The following is a 15,273-nucleotide window of genomic DNA, read 5'->3' on the forward strand; positions in this document are numbered from 1 at the left end:
AGATAGTGCTTGAACCAGGAGAGAAAGAAGACATCTGTACAGAGGTGTAGGTGTCACTTAAACTGAGACCTGCAATTATGAGAATGTTCTTAGATGATGGTGAATCTATTTAAAAGCTATTGAATCATATACTTTGGTCAGGTGAACATTATGAATTACATTCAACAAAGCTATGAATTGACAACATCAACCTGGAGCTACTGATATCCAACAAAGGTCTGATCAGAAGGAGTCTGTCCTATATGTTCTGCTTTTGTGACTTTTGAGGATTCTGTTGCATTAACTAAGTTCTTAGCTTTCCGCTCTGGAATTGATTTCTTGGAAGTTATCATTTGTCCCACTGCATTACAGCTTCCACACTTCTACTGTTGTCTTCTCCTCTGTTGTTCCTCATTCTTGTGAGCTTATGCTCTTCAACAAATTCCCTTTACTGTAATTCTGGTGGAGTTCAGAAGACAGCAAAATAACATGTATTTAATCCACTTGTAATGTTAACAAGTAATTCCAGCTTTATTTTCTAATATTTTCCGCTCTGAATCTATTGTTATGTATGCCAGCAACTATGCTTAATTTCATTATTTCTATTTTCTTTCAGTCAGTTTTCAGGGATTTTTAAAGTATGCTCATCATTTACATGACTATATATTACTAATACTTATGTTTTATTTGTCTTGGAGACTGCACTGGCTAGTACTTTCAGCATAAGTTAAATAAAACAGTGATAGTGGGCTTCTTTAATTTGTTCCTCCTGAATATTCATGGTAATGCTTCAAAGGTTTCTCCATCGAGCATGGTGGTTTGGTTTGAAATTCATCTTTATTAAAACAAACCAACAAGCAAAAAGACCTAGAATAACATGGAAGTGAGTGATGGAAAGAGACAGTCACACAAAGGGTCTGGGAAAGGACATTGCATTCAGTGGTAAGATGAAGAGATAGAAGGGAGATCAGTGCACTGAAGCATAGTGAGCCTGGGGAGGAATGGATGGGCTGAGGCTGCAGAGGTAGGCATGGCCCCTCCATCTAGAGAGCCTAGTGGTTTCTAAAATGCAGCAGGGTAAACATGGGTGGCAACTACTCACCACTTCTAGTTAACAGCTGGGCGTTCATGATATATTTGAACCTGCACCATCATTGCTGCTCCTTACTCTCAGCCCTACCATCTCCCTTGCCCATTGTTTTTACCTCTGATGGGCAGGATGGGCATACACTCTGGAGGCCAGTCGTGGGGCAGGGAGGAGGAGCCTGCTGCTGTTTCTCTGAAGCCTGGCTGCAGCTCCCATTTTGTTACTGGTTTGGACAGTCTCCCCTGTGGTTTTCTGCAATGGGTTTCCTTTGCCCTTCACTGAATGCTACTCTCCCTGCCTCTGCCTGTCCCCTGGGGGAGTTCATAGACAGCACACTTAGTTGTCTTTTGCATTTTGGAGTGTGCAAGTATATCTGGATCTTAGTATTCAATGTGAAACATCATTCCTCTTTTAAAAATTATGCTATATTGTAATTTCTATTTCAATGTTGTTCTTCTATTTTGTTGTGAACCTTTTCTAAGGCATTGAATTTTTTTTAATGTTATTTCTGGTTGAGAAACAAGGCCTCCTAATTGGAAGATTTTTCCAGAATTTTCTGATTGTTTCAGACACCCTTTTTTAGATTTTTAACCTGGAATGTGAGATAGGAAAACCATTTGAGCTTTATTTTGTCTTTTCTCCCAAGTCCTAGAGGGATTTTTTTTCTCATCCTGGAAAGTATCTTCCCTGGCCCCCCTCCCCACAATTTTTAACCCTCTGCGTCTCTAAACCGTGACTTCATACCTCCTTGCTTTTTTTTTTTTTTAATTTTTATTTTCTTCTGGTGCTAGGGTTGGAACTAAGCATGTGCTTTATCACACTCCTAGCCCCTCTTTGCTTTTGATGCATGATGTGAAGCTTTGGGAACTTGAAGAACCCTTTTCTTTCTAAACTCAAGTAGAGTTAAATAATAAGTAGCGTTGAATATTAACTCAAGTAGAAATGGAAAATTGTGGGATAACTTCTAAGTTCTAGGTTGGGTTCAGCCCTTCTTGCGGAATATTTATGCCCTTGATTCAAAAAATAGGTAGATGCAGGGAGTAAGACAAAAGGCTTTACAGGGAATGAAACATCTGTGAGTTTAATGTTTTGAAATATTTTTCCTATTTTACAGTGAGGACAAGGTTTTGAGACTGAACCAGGCTAACTGATTGAACACTGGGCCGACCACCACCAGAGAGATTGCACAGAAGCGCAACGTGCTGTTGATGCTTATCTGACTTAACAACTGTTCTCCCAGAACCCAAATGTGTTCAGGTGTCTGCCCTTTCCCAGTTAGTTTGTGTAACTCTAGAGGAAACTGGGATCCTCTCACACCAGGAATAGATAGTAATTAGTTTAATACAATCATGGTAATTCCATTTCAGTTCCTGTATCTTTTCAATAATCTTAATTTAAACCAGTCTATGCAGTTTCCCAGTTGACTTTCATTAGTAAAGGGTGTCCTTGTGACCTCACTTAACTCAATCATCTTCAACTGATGCTCTTTCATGGCTGGAAAACATTCTCTGTCTTTCATTTTGGATGTGACTAGGAAGATTGCACACCCACTTACTTCAGAAAGCCTTCCTGTGACTGGGGTAAGACAGCATTGGGAGGAAGCAGGCTCTGTATATGGCATCAAAGGGAAAGTGAATGAGCCTCTAATCTTCCCTACCTCTGAGCTTATGTGAGGCATTCCCAATTGCTTAAGACAATTTGAGACAGGATTTCTGTAGGTTCTTTTATAAACCAAATCCTTTATCTGGTATGAGTAGTTGCATATAGTGGTAGATGGGGGCTAGGTAATTGACATCCCCACTAGAGACCCTGACAATGACTTAAAATGCCAGACATTGTAGAGGTTAGGGAAGTGGGTAAAGCAGAGGTGAGTACAAAAAGCCCCTGTGTCTCAAGTACTTTAGTCATAGTTGGCCAGTACAGTTTCACAGTCATGATGGGGTGGGGAAAGGGTAGACATATGCAGGATTTAAGTGAAGGGTACAGGTAGGAATAATAGTAGCATTTATTGAGAATTTAGTTTCTTGGTACTGTTTTCCATTTCAGATTCAGTGCCACATTTTTTGCCTGTCAATAACAGTAAGAAGTGGATGTTTAAAGAGATAGCAATCTGAGACTCTGAGATGTGATGTCATGTTCCCAAGATTATACAACTAGAATGATCTGATTCTGGTTCAAATTTATCCACCATCTACAATATCTTCTAAGTGCCTAACCATCCACAATATAATTCAATGATTTAAGGAGACAAGAAAAGTATAGAGTAGATTCTTTGTAAATGATTTTAAAACGTTTTTATTAGTGCTTTATATTTATAATAGTCAGGTTCATTTTGACATATTCATACATGCATGGAATATAGTTTGTTCCATTTCAATCCCCAACACTTCTACTTTCCCTCCCCTCCACCTTCCTCCTACTCCTCTATACTGGTCTTCTATCTATCTATCTATCTATCTATCTATCTATCTATCTATCTATCTAAATTAATAACACAAAATGTTGAAAGGGGTCCAACAAAAGTGTTCACAAAGGAAAGAGAAATCTTTCAGCTCTAAGGAACATTTACTAATTCAATATAGACTCAGAATAAATTATTTCTTTGAAGTTTTAGAGTACTTGTGTTAATTATATCAATGCACTGATAGAAGAAAACCTGAAACTTTTAAATACTTATCACAGGATGGGCAACTCAGTGATACCAGCATGAAGATCCACAAGTGCTAATGCTTGGTAGCTCAGGGAAGATCTCCTATCTGTCAGGCTAAGAATCACCTTAGAGCTCTGGTTTTCAGTGAGTTTCTCCAAGTTTTGTTATAGTTGTTGAGAAGATGAAGCAGAAGAATTTAGACATTATTATTTATTATAACATAATCTCCTCCTTGCCAATATTCTTATTTCAAAACTACTTTGAAAGACAAGTGAGGAAAGAATGATCCTTTAAGTTTCTGAGGAAGGAGGGTCAGGATGGTTTGTTTGTATTTTTTAATCACATTTTTCTTCTCGGGATCAGTATTTTTTTCCCCTCCCAGGAAAATAGATAGATAAATTGATGGATCAATTGTACCAGGGATTGAACTCAGAGACACTCAACCACTCAAAGCCACACTCCCAGCCCTATTTTGTGTTTTACTTAGAGACGGGATCTCACTGAGTTGCTTAGCACTCCCTTCTGACGAGGCTGGCTTTGAACTCGAGATCCTCCTGCCTCAGCATCCTGAGCTGCTGGAATTATAGGCACGTGCCATGGCACCCAGCTCTTTTTATTGAAATGATATCAAATAAACTTCTTACTCAGTTCAGTCTGACAGGCTAGAGCCACTATCTTCTGGGAGGGGGCCCCTACATGAGATTTGGAGGAATTCTGACCTCTTTTCCTTAAGGACAATGTTAGATTCTTTAAAATGTGGAATTACATAGAAGCTATATTTTATTTTTATTTTAAGTATTCACTGTCTTCCCTCTAGTATTGTATTTTTTAAATTTAGATGGTTCTGGGGAAGACGTCATGTGAAACTACTCTTATTCTTAGATTTGCCTTGATAATCAGGAATAGTTTTTTATGTAAGTGTTATCACTAGAGAAATTGAAAATGGTGGAATTTAAAAAAAAAATTCTCTTCTTGGTTTTGTTTTTGTATTTGATGAGGTAACTCTCAGATTGGATCACGTGAAAGTGCCAATTGTGCAAATCAAAATACTGGCAATTTCACCTGGTTCAATCTTGTCTTCACATCTTAGCACTCCATGAATTCACAAATTATGAATGAAATTTGTTCTCTCATGAATGCTTCCTCTTTCTTTTTCTCATATATTGTCTTACTGAAAAATCCTGATTTTTTTTTTTTTTTTGTAAAATGTTTCTGGATACCTAATTACTGACATTGAATACTTCTTGGCAAAAGAGTTTGCTACAGTCTTTTCATTCTTCTATTTTGAAGTACATCTTCTTTTTATTTTATTTTTTAATTTATTTTTTAGTTATGGTTGGACACAATACTTTTATTTTATTCATTTATTTTTGTGTGGTGCTGAGGATCAAAGCCAGGGAATTGCACATGCGAGGTGAGCACTCTACTGCTGAGCTACAACCCCAGCCCAAAGTATATTTTCTTAGTGTGTTCTTTTCTTTCAAAGAATTCATGGTATAATTTCTCAATAAAATAAAATTTAAAAAATTTCTCCTTGATGTTTTTTAAATAGGGAGCATTAGTAGATAACGTTACATTGAGAAGCATCTTTAATTACTACAGTAAATACATTATTGTTTCTATCAGACCTTACTTACTTTATTTGAATTATGTTCATAAACTAACTAAAAGTAATCACATGGTCAATTATAGAAAAAAAAATTATGAATTAAAAATAAAAATTACAAACCAGACTTTAATTCTGATACAGATACCCTTCTTTACACTAATACTTGGTACTTAAAAAAGACTTTCAACTCTTGAGAAAAAAATAAAGATTTATTCATTTAATGTATGCTCTTTTGTTGAGGGCCATCAAATGTAAAATACTTGAAGTCAATGAATTTTACCTTTAATGTTGATTATTTTAAATGCTCAGGGTAAAATATTACTATCTTCAGTGTTAAAAACAGGCCTTACAATCATCTTGGTATTGTTTTAGTGGAAGTGAGTACAGTGTTTCTCAGTTACAGAGAATGAGGCAACAAGGACCATCTGTCCTTGAAGATAATAGACCCTTGGTAACACCTGCAGGGTGGCACTCTCAGCACACTGGTCAGTTAGGAGTCAGCCCACCTTCCTAAGCAGCTCAGCTCAACATCTTCCTCTCTGCTGACTTCGACACTTCCTGTAGAGATTCAGGATAGGCTACTCTGGGTATGTCCATTTGGGACAGCCTAATTTACCAGGGGCATAGAGAAGTTAAATAAAACTTTGAGTTTCATTTTCCCTATTGCTGAAGATGGCAAAATCTTCCTCTTTCCTTTTTTTTCTTCTGCTTTTTCTCATTCTTTCCTTTCTCCTTCCTTTTGCTTCCTCCTCCTCTTCTTCCTAACCACCCCCTCCCCATTCCATTTTTTTTTCTTCTCAATTTCCTCAAAATAACTTGGTAAGTCAGCTTGGCACAGGGAGCATATTTTACAAAAATTATATTATAAATGGTGATTACATTCCACACTGCTTCATAAGATTTAATTATTAGGGTTGTGAAATGTTATATGAAGTGCACAGAACAATATTATTGTAATACTAGTAATTAGACAGAAAACATTTAATTAAAAATAAGCATTTAGGTTTTAAGGATAATTTTTATAATATTGCATATTTCATTGGCTTTCTTTTAAACTTAATTTTAGGGTTTACTATAATTTCTAATTTAATTCTGAGATTTTAATGTATTTAATCATTTAGTTCACTTTTCCCCCAGTTAACTTGATTTCCACAAAATGTCCATGAGGAAAATCTAATCAGTAGTCTTTGAAGTAATAGAGAAAGAAATTAAGAAGAGCAATTTCTTAAGTAGATTATTCTCATCATTTTTAAAATAAAACAGAACTTTAGAAAAATGTGTTAGACCAATACATTTCTGCTTTTCTCCCTATATTACCTGTCATAGCACTAGCATTTTCTCAAGTCTCCTGGGCTAGAGTTTTCAAAGGCATTATGTGTTGACCTGATGTTGTCCATCATTCCTCAAAAACACACAGGGCAAAAATTTAAACTTTCTTTACAACTGAACATAATTTTGATTTTGAGCAACTATTTCTCTGGTGTGGCAGAAAATTGTTCTCTGATGAGGGTTTCCTTGCCATTTCTGCTTGGTTGAATCTCAGTGCTAGAAGTATCCCATAACTGCCATAGTGGTGATGGTGGGGTACCTATATCTGACTCCCTGTGCCATCTGGCAATGCTGGCATCTGTGGTCATACCTGTCCTCCTGTCAGGTCTTTGGTTGCTGACCCGAGCAAGTTACCTGACAAAGTATCCAAGTTCTTCTTTGAAGAACCTTGCCAGTTCATTTCTGCTTTCTGCTACTTTCCTGAATTCCTGTGCATGTGGGGATCACTCTGCTCCTCTTGTGGGTACTGAGTCATGATCAAATCCTACAGTTGACTAAGATCTTGTTGGTCCTGCAAGGCCATACCTCTGTTTCTCATCTGGAGATCCCCCATATTCTTCTACCTAGAAGAGGGCCCACAGGTTCTTCTACTGTCAGATCCCTTTAATTTCTTGGAGGCCCTTAGAATAGTCTCCGTACAGGGTCCATTTCTTTAGGACCCATTAGTATTTAGGTTTGCATGGACAATACTCTAATACCCTTAACTTTCTCTTCTCCCAGCCCAGGGGAATCTTGGTTGTGTTATGTAAGAGATCTGTTGCTTGACCTGTTGCTTCTCTTCCTGATTGCTTCTAAATCTATTAATTTTTCTTCTCCAAGGTTTGAGTTTCCCAAGGCCCTAGTTTTTGAAATCCAGAAGCAAAAAACGATCTGACTGAATGAGAGGGCTGAGGATAAGAAAGGGCCAAGAAATAGCAGAAAATGAAAGTAGACAGTAGCATTAGTTATTTAAAAAGTATCCTTCCATGTGTCATTAATTCATTATATTAACTATATCTAGTTAACTATATCTAGTTTTAAGGACATGAACACTATGTTGTTTCTTGAATTCATTCTGTTTTCTATAGGACAGATTCAAGGCAAGATTTAGTGGCATAAGTTTCCTGAGTAAAATCTAAGCTTGTCCTAATAGTATTCAAATTACTCCAAAATGGTATCCCAAATTAGAACACTTGTTTTAGTTTTTCTTACATTCTACCCTCTTGACATCCATACTCTCCCAATGCTGGAAAATGTCATTTACCTTCCTACGTTTATGTCTTTGCTCATGCTTATCTCTTTATATAGAATCTTTCATTGTCCTTTTTTTTTTTTTTGGACTAGGGTTTAAATCCAGGGTTGCTTAACTACTAAACAACTTCCCTAGCCCTTTTAATTTTTTAAATTTTGAGATGCAGTCTCGCTAAATGCTTAGGGTCTTGCTAAGCTATAAACTTGAGATCCTCCTGCCTCAGCCCCTGAGCCACTGGAATTACAGGTGTGCACCACCACATCTGGCTTTTTATTGTCTTTTGAGGGATATTTATTTGATATTTACTATGTAAGGCACAGGCTAAATGCCTTATCCTAAAAGTCTCTGGGTTTCTTCTTTATCTTGCCAGATAAAAATTATTTATTGGAAGATTTAATATATCAATAGATTTTAAACACCTCAAAGGGAAATTTTGTTGTCCTAAATTTAAGAAAGAATTAAATTGGTTCCTTAATTTTTTTCTGTTGTTTTCATATAGTCTGCCCCTTTGGTTGCTATGACAAGGGCCTAAACACCAGTGGCTCATCCTACCTTGTAAATTGACCACCCTAAATATAGTTTCCATCTAAAATTCTAAGATTAGGAAAACCACAAGATCCTGGAACACCAGAAACAAATTTTGAATGTCCTGGGTAACAGAACATACTGTGATGTTGCAAGGGGGCAAAATTTTGACTTATGCAGTCGAGGGGGAGAAATAAAGAATGTCCATGTGCTTCTGCTCCTTTCAATGCTTTACTCACTCAAATTGCTCAATACAATTTCACTCTGTAGGTTCTTAATCAAGAAAACGACAATCCTTAATGCTAGGCACTGTAATAGACATAATCAATTCACAGCAAACAATTCTAGATTAATTCTAAGCACTGCAAACACACTTAATCATGACAGGCTAGTGACAGACATTCCCTCTGCATGCTAAGTTCAAAAGTCTCAAGCCTTAGGCTTTATGTCCAGCAGATGCACACTCACTTAGACCGTGGTGATCAGATCCGGAACCAAGGCAGGCTTATCCTGGTGTGGTGTGGACGACCAGTTGAGGAGAGGGTCATAGGAAGAAGTTGCGGCTCTCACCAGGATCCAGACAAGAAGGTAGAATTTGAGAGCTGTGAGGATCACGCAGAGGATCATGAAGGATGACAAGTGATGGGATGTCAGGTCCTCATCAGGCTCTCTAGCTGGAGTGCATCCTTGTTTCGGCTGGCTGAATTAGCTCTATTATTTATACTAAATTTGGGGGCTTTTGACCCTACTTTGAATCCTCATCAGCTACCACTTAATTTCTCCATGACATCATTTACCTTGGGTCAGAAACGTCTGGTCTGGTTGTATTCACCCTGATCTTCTGGCCTTTCCCTCTTATCAGCAGAGGACAGCCTGCCAGGGGCTTCACTCTGTTAATCAGGGTGAGGGGAAGTAACTTGTTGGTGGCCATACTGAAGAGTCCTGTGGGTGTGCCTGGTGAGCCTTCAGGTTTCAAACTAGAGTTTTTTTTTTTTTTTTACAATCATTTTGAATTTTATTTATTTATTTTAATTGACAGATAATAATTATTGCATCTTTATGGGGTACAGTGAGATATTTTGATACAGTAATACATTGTGTAATGATTTTTTTTTAGAGTTTTTAAAATAGATTTGCTTAGGCTCAGCCTAAGGCCAGGTGACCATATTTAAGCTGGTTGCTCTTCTAAAGATTAAAAGTAGGCAGGGGTAGGGGGTAAGGATGGTTCCTTCCTTTAGAAGAGTGGTACCATCAGTTTCACTGCATCCCCAAAGACAAAATATAGCCACATGGCACATGGGTATATTTAACTGCAAAAGAGGCTGGAGACATCCGGTTAGGTGCCACTTTCCTAGTTCATCTCAGGGGTAAGAAGAAGGAGAGGATAGTATTGAAGGGCAGCTTATACCCTCGACACAGACTGAAGTTAAACATTTTTTTAAGGCAGATAATAATTTAAAACTTCAACAAAATTATAGAAAAGAGTGCTCTTGTTTGGAAATCCAGGGAAATGCATTGTTTTTCACTCTATTTAACAGTAAGTAGACCATCTCCTTTTCATAACAAGGTACATAACATTTTTTGATAAAAATGTTTAAAAAAGATCAGTTCAGGAAATGTAATGCTTGTTTTCTTTTTTAAAATTACTTTTTGATGTGCAATTTACTAAAAGGAAATATTCATTAGGCTGTCCCAGTAAATATGGTTTAGGAAAAATTGATGAGGAAAGCTTAGTGTTCAACTGAGGGTTCTCCATCCAAGTATTACCAACTTGCTCTATTAGCTTTGCTTTGATGGATCTGAGGTAGGAGAGCTTCCTTCCCTGATTCTTAAACTGGCATGTCATCAAGGAGTATTGGACTTCAACTTCTTTCACTAATTAACAATGCCATCCAGTGGCAAACTCTGCCCGGAGGAGGCTAGCCAGAGTCACCATGGCCTGCCACAGCAGCAAGGGGTAGGCCAGTGCATCGCCACGTGGTTTCTGTGCAGATTTCAGTGGAAGTAAAAGGCTCCCTTGCTCAGACATCTTTTTAATCAATGGTGACCTCAATATGTCATTCCATATTTTTGAAAGGACTCTGAAGTACAACAGCTATTCCTTAAATTTAAATGTATACATTTTTTCCTCTTTTGGCAGCCCCCAATTTTGCCATCAGTCAGGGTTGCTAATATCCCTGCTATCTTCCGCTGAGCTGCCAGCTCTTGTCAGTTACTGAAATATTGTTTATGCAGGAACAATTTATTTTTTAGAGAGATGAAAAGCAGATTGCAAAAGCAGGCTATTGCCAATGTGTTGGAATGTATTCTAGTTCAGAACACTTCAACATAATTTTTGAATTATTATTCATTATTTCATGTTGATTGGTAAAGTGCTTCTCAAATAATTGATTCAGAAAAAAATCATCCTATGAAATAATTGGCACCATTTCTTTATTTGTATTTATAAGATATCTGATTATATATTGCTGAAAATATCAGACATATGGAGGATGAATTGTGACAATGTTTCGGTGTGACTTTTTTTTGGTCATGTAACACATATGTGCTATGTAATTTATGTGTAGAGGCATATTTTAATGCATTTTCTTATCCTGTTTTAAATTATGTATAATTTCTTTTTCTGAACCACCTTTTACATTATTTCTGTTTTTAAAAAGCATTGCAAGAATGCAGGAAAAGCAGAAAGGGTTTTGGTTTATTTAGTGGTTTCTCATATTTCTTATAGAAAGCAAACAATATCAAATATTTTAACTTTACATTTTGAACTTTTGGGGAAGAAAATATACTTAAAACTGGACTTTATGACTTTCATTTTTCTTCTTTTTTCTTAATTACATAAAAAGAATGTTATTAATTTTCCTGACCCCTAAGAAGTATAGTTGAATAAAAATTATGATTGTCTATTTAAATTTGGAATAATTTGGAAATATATAAACAGTTCTGGAAGATCCTAAATCTCCCCCAAAGAATGACATTTTCTCTTTATAAAAGACATTATAATTATTCCAAGGGAATTGTCTTTATCATTCTGTAATTAATTTTTTTAATTCACCAAATTTTATGGTTCGACAAAAGTAAATTAAAGATTCATCTTATAATATATTGTTTTTCTAGTTTCTTCTTCTTTCATTTTCTTTTTCTCTTTAAGTTTTAAAAGAACTTTTTGATTTTTAAAAACCTCTTCCTTGGTTCTCTTATTTTTTTTCTTTTTATTTTATGTAGAACTTAGAGAAGTTCTAAATAACTTTCTTTTTCAGCATTGATTTTTTTAGTAAATGACCTCTTTACTCCATGACTGCCACTGTGAACTTAGGAACTCTAGAGTCTGAGTTTTAACCTTGGTAGCATAACCAGAAAGTCTGTGACTTTCTACCTCTTTCTCACATTCTGATAGTCTCTTCTCTCTATTATACATTTCATAAACAGATTAATATCAAACATTATTATATACTTCCTTGAGAGAAGAGAAAACCAGCAGCCAGGGTCTTGTATTTCATAACAACCATTATTATTTCTGCTTCTGGGCATGGTGACCATTGTTCAGTCTGACCTCCATTAACTTATCAAATAATTCTATTGAAAAGTTATATGTTTTATTTCTTGACTCAAAATGCAATTAACCTACATGCGATTTGAGAATAAACCTCCATTTTTCACTGAGATGATACTAAATGGCAAACGGTATGGTCTTCCTTTCTCTCTTTCTGGACAGAATGAGAAAGATACATTTTTATTTATTTTTTTTTAGAAAAGGAAAAATAGTTTTAAAATAGTTTAGAAAACAACTGTCTAAATGAAAGACATAACTCAAACATCTCAGGAAGTGGTTTACAATCTTCATTTTTGCTACAGTTTCCCTCTGCATTGTCTGGTAATCATCACAGTCATTATGAAAAACCAGGGTCTAGTTGGGTCTATGTGGTTGCAGTTCTTACTGGATCTCTCATATAATTATGAGATTTTCTTTACTGTATACTGAGAAACTTATATACTGAATAAAATAATTGTCTAATAATGTTTACTATTTGACTCTTTATCATTAGTTGTTTCATTTGACATGAGACACACTTTCCTGTATTTGCAAGCAACTCCTTCAGCAATAGTATTCAGATCACTTTATTATAGAACTGATAATATATATGAGCATCTGAATTTGTTAAGAAATCAAGTAAATAATTAAATATTTATGGCACAAAATATATCTATTCCTATTTTCTGACTACATACATTTTGAATTGTTTTATTTGCAATGGTCATGCATGAATTTATAAAATCAGTAACATCTACTAATGCAAGAAATAGCTTAAAATTAATCCTTTCATGTTTTCACACCAAATATTGCACAATGCTTTGTACTAACACAGTGTGTCTGCTATAAAACAAGTTTGAGATGAATGATAATCAGACTGCTATAAAAAACAAACATAAGTGTGGTTTTTGTTTTGGAGATGAGGCTGACTTCGACCTGAAAAGCATTCTGTGGATGTGTATATCCCAGTGACTGGATGGTTACTATTTTTAGGTGCATAGATAGCTCAGAAAATGCCAATCTCAGGGGATAGTAAATATCCTCATCAAATATCTAGTGAAGGAAGGAAGAGAAAGAACAGAAGGAAATGCTACAAATAAAAGATCAGGTTTTTGGGGGATTAACCATATGTTAGCAGTAGGCATTTTTTAAAGTCCTCAGAATTTGTTGCTTGTACAATTATAAATAACCTCCTAAACTAGTTTCTCTGCCCACTGCCCGGCCCTGTCCACTACGTTATTCACATGGACTTTGTTCTCCATTGAAAATTGGTCATAATATGGTCCTATTTGGAATTTGTGATTGAGCCATTTCACCTATAGGATATTCTATGTCCTTTGGTGTCATGTTCGAGGCCGTCATGTCTGGCTTTGGTCAATAGCATCTTTGGTTTTTTTCCCTGAACGGCTCACCCTCTCTGGTTTGTATCCTGAGCAATTCACAATTGCTTTCCCTTAAATGTGACTCTTCTTCCTTCTTAAACTCTAACTACTTCCACTTTGCTCTTGTGTTTCTGCGCCCAGCTTCTGGGAGGATTTCTCTAATCCTAATTCTACAAACATTTGGTGTGGGAGCTCCTACTTCCTTCCAAGTACTCTGCATGTGAATGTTACCATAGTCCTCATTCACTTCTCTGTCTTGCTACTGGACTAACAATAATCTAAAGACCACACCATGGTTATGGGCTAAAATGGCCTGGAGATTGCAATATAATTAGCTTCTTTCAGGAGATATGCTGATTGCTCTGTATTCGTCCTAGTCTCTGAAACATTCTGGTGGAAAGGGGCTTTCACCTCACTACACCTCTCTGATATGGAGGTGGGATATCAGTCTTTTTGAGATTCATCCTTTCAGCCACTGTGAAAGGAAAACACAGAGACTTATTTCCCTCGGATTACAAATTATTCTGGCTACACCGAAGGCAAAGAAAGACATAATGTTTTTGTTTGGAGAAAACATTCAATCTCTTCACAATAAAAGGATGGATGCAGGAATGAATTAATAAATGTATTGGGGGGAATCTATGAAATGTTACATTGACTTGAAGACCTCATCCTGTCAGAACCTATTCAGTTCCAACTTAATATCTATAGATTGCATTGTTAATTCTCATATTTTTAGTGCTTAATTTTACTGACTAATCACATGCTTATGAACTGCTTACTGTGTGTTAAGAACTGTGCTAGTATTGCAGTGTGACTGAATCATGATCCCTGCCCTCATAGTTGTAGAGGAGAGAAGCTTTCTTCATTTCCTTGCAGAGGGCTGGAATGTAATTAAAATTATAATGTGATAATAATGGTTTTTAGAAGTGGTTGTTATTTCGATTCTATAGACGGTTATTCTGGAAATATGTATTGAATAAATAAGACAGCATTTTCAATTTGAGAACAAAATTAAAGACTAACACCAATATACAATATAGTATATTGACTTTCATGGCATGATGGCAGAAACTGGGTCTCCCTGATCAATCCTGAAATAGAGGAACTTTTCCAAAAAAAAAAGAAGAAATTTAAACTCATTTTCTTCTTGATTATTTGTTAATAGCTTCATATTTTACATGGTACCAGAAGATATTACAGCGGTGACATTCAATAAATCTGAGGGAATAATAGACATAATTAATAATCTAATCATGATAAAACACTGAAAAACACAATCTGATTATAGTAGCAATAGAAACAACAATGACATAGTATAAAAACAGTGACACATGAATAAAGAATGATAGTGCTCTTCTATTTGCAATTTTTATTTTTAAATGTTCTTATCCATTTAAAATCGTTAGGCCATTTAGTTTGAGAAAAAAAATAATATTTTAATTTTTAGAAAAACTTTCTTGGTTCAAAAGTTTAGGTTTTCACTCATAAATTCCACAACCAGGATGCTTTGTGACTCATTCTGCTTACTATGCAAAGTTTCCAAACATTGAATGAACTAGGATTTAGAAAATAACTTGAAAGTCTGGCCCTCACATACCTCTGTTCATGGCATTTTCTTTTCACTTGATCTATAAAGAGAAGCAGCACATATGAAGGCATTCTGATCACTTTACGTATGATCCTGACTGAGGTTTGGAACTCTTGGAGCCAGCTTAATTCTTCTGTCATGGGGCACGGTTTTTAGGTCTCACTGGTTTTGATTCTGTACTTCTTGTAAGCTATTAACCTCTTTTATTAAACTACAGGAAGGATGGGGGTGGGGGGTGGGAACAAGAGAGGGCATGGGGTGGGAAGAGGCTTGAACTGAGGTTATGAACATGATTCTGGGCTCCAAGATTTTTTTTTTTTTTCTTTTTTAGCCCCAGTTCAAAAAGCACTCAAGAAGG

At 36.0% G+C, this 15,273-nt stretch overlaps 1 long non-coding RNA gene across 1 annotated transcript; it reads right to left on the reverse strand.

Moving 5' to 3' along the window:
- Positions 1–8,628: 8,628 nt before the first annotated feature.
- Positions 8,629–15,070, reverse strand: LOC144366437 (uncharacterized). The gene is made up of 2 exons (XR_013425531.1): positions 14,925–15,070; positions 8,629–9,012 (listed from the first exon to the last, which is right to left on the reverse strand). It is a non-coding gene; the product is annotated as an uncharacterized LOC144366437 (long non-coding RNA).
- Positions 15,071–15,273: the final 203 nt, after the last annotated feature.

This window comes from Ictidomys tridecemlineatus, chromosome 1 (assembly GCF_052094955.1).
Source record: "Ictidomys tridecemlineatus isolate mIctTri1 chromosome 1, mIctTri1.hap1, whole genome shotgun sequence".
NCBI classification, from domain to species: Eukaryota; Metazoa; Chordata; class Mammalia; order Rodentia; family Sciuridae; genus Ictidomys; species Ictidomys tridecemlineatus.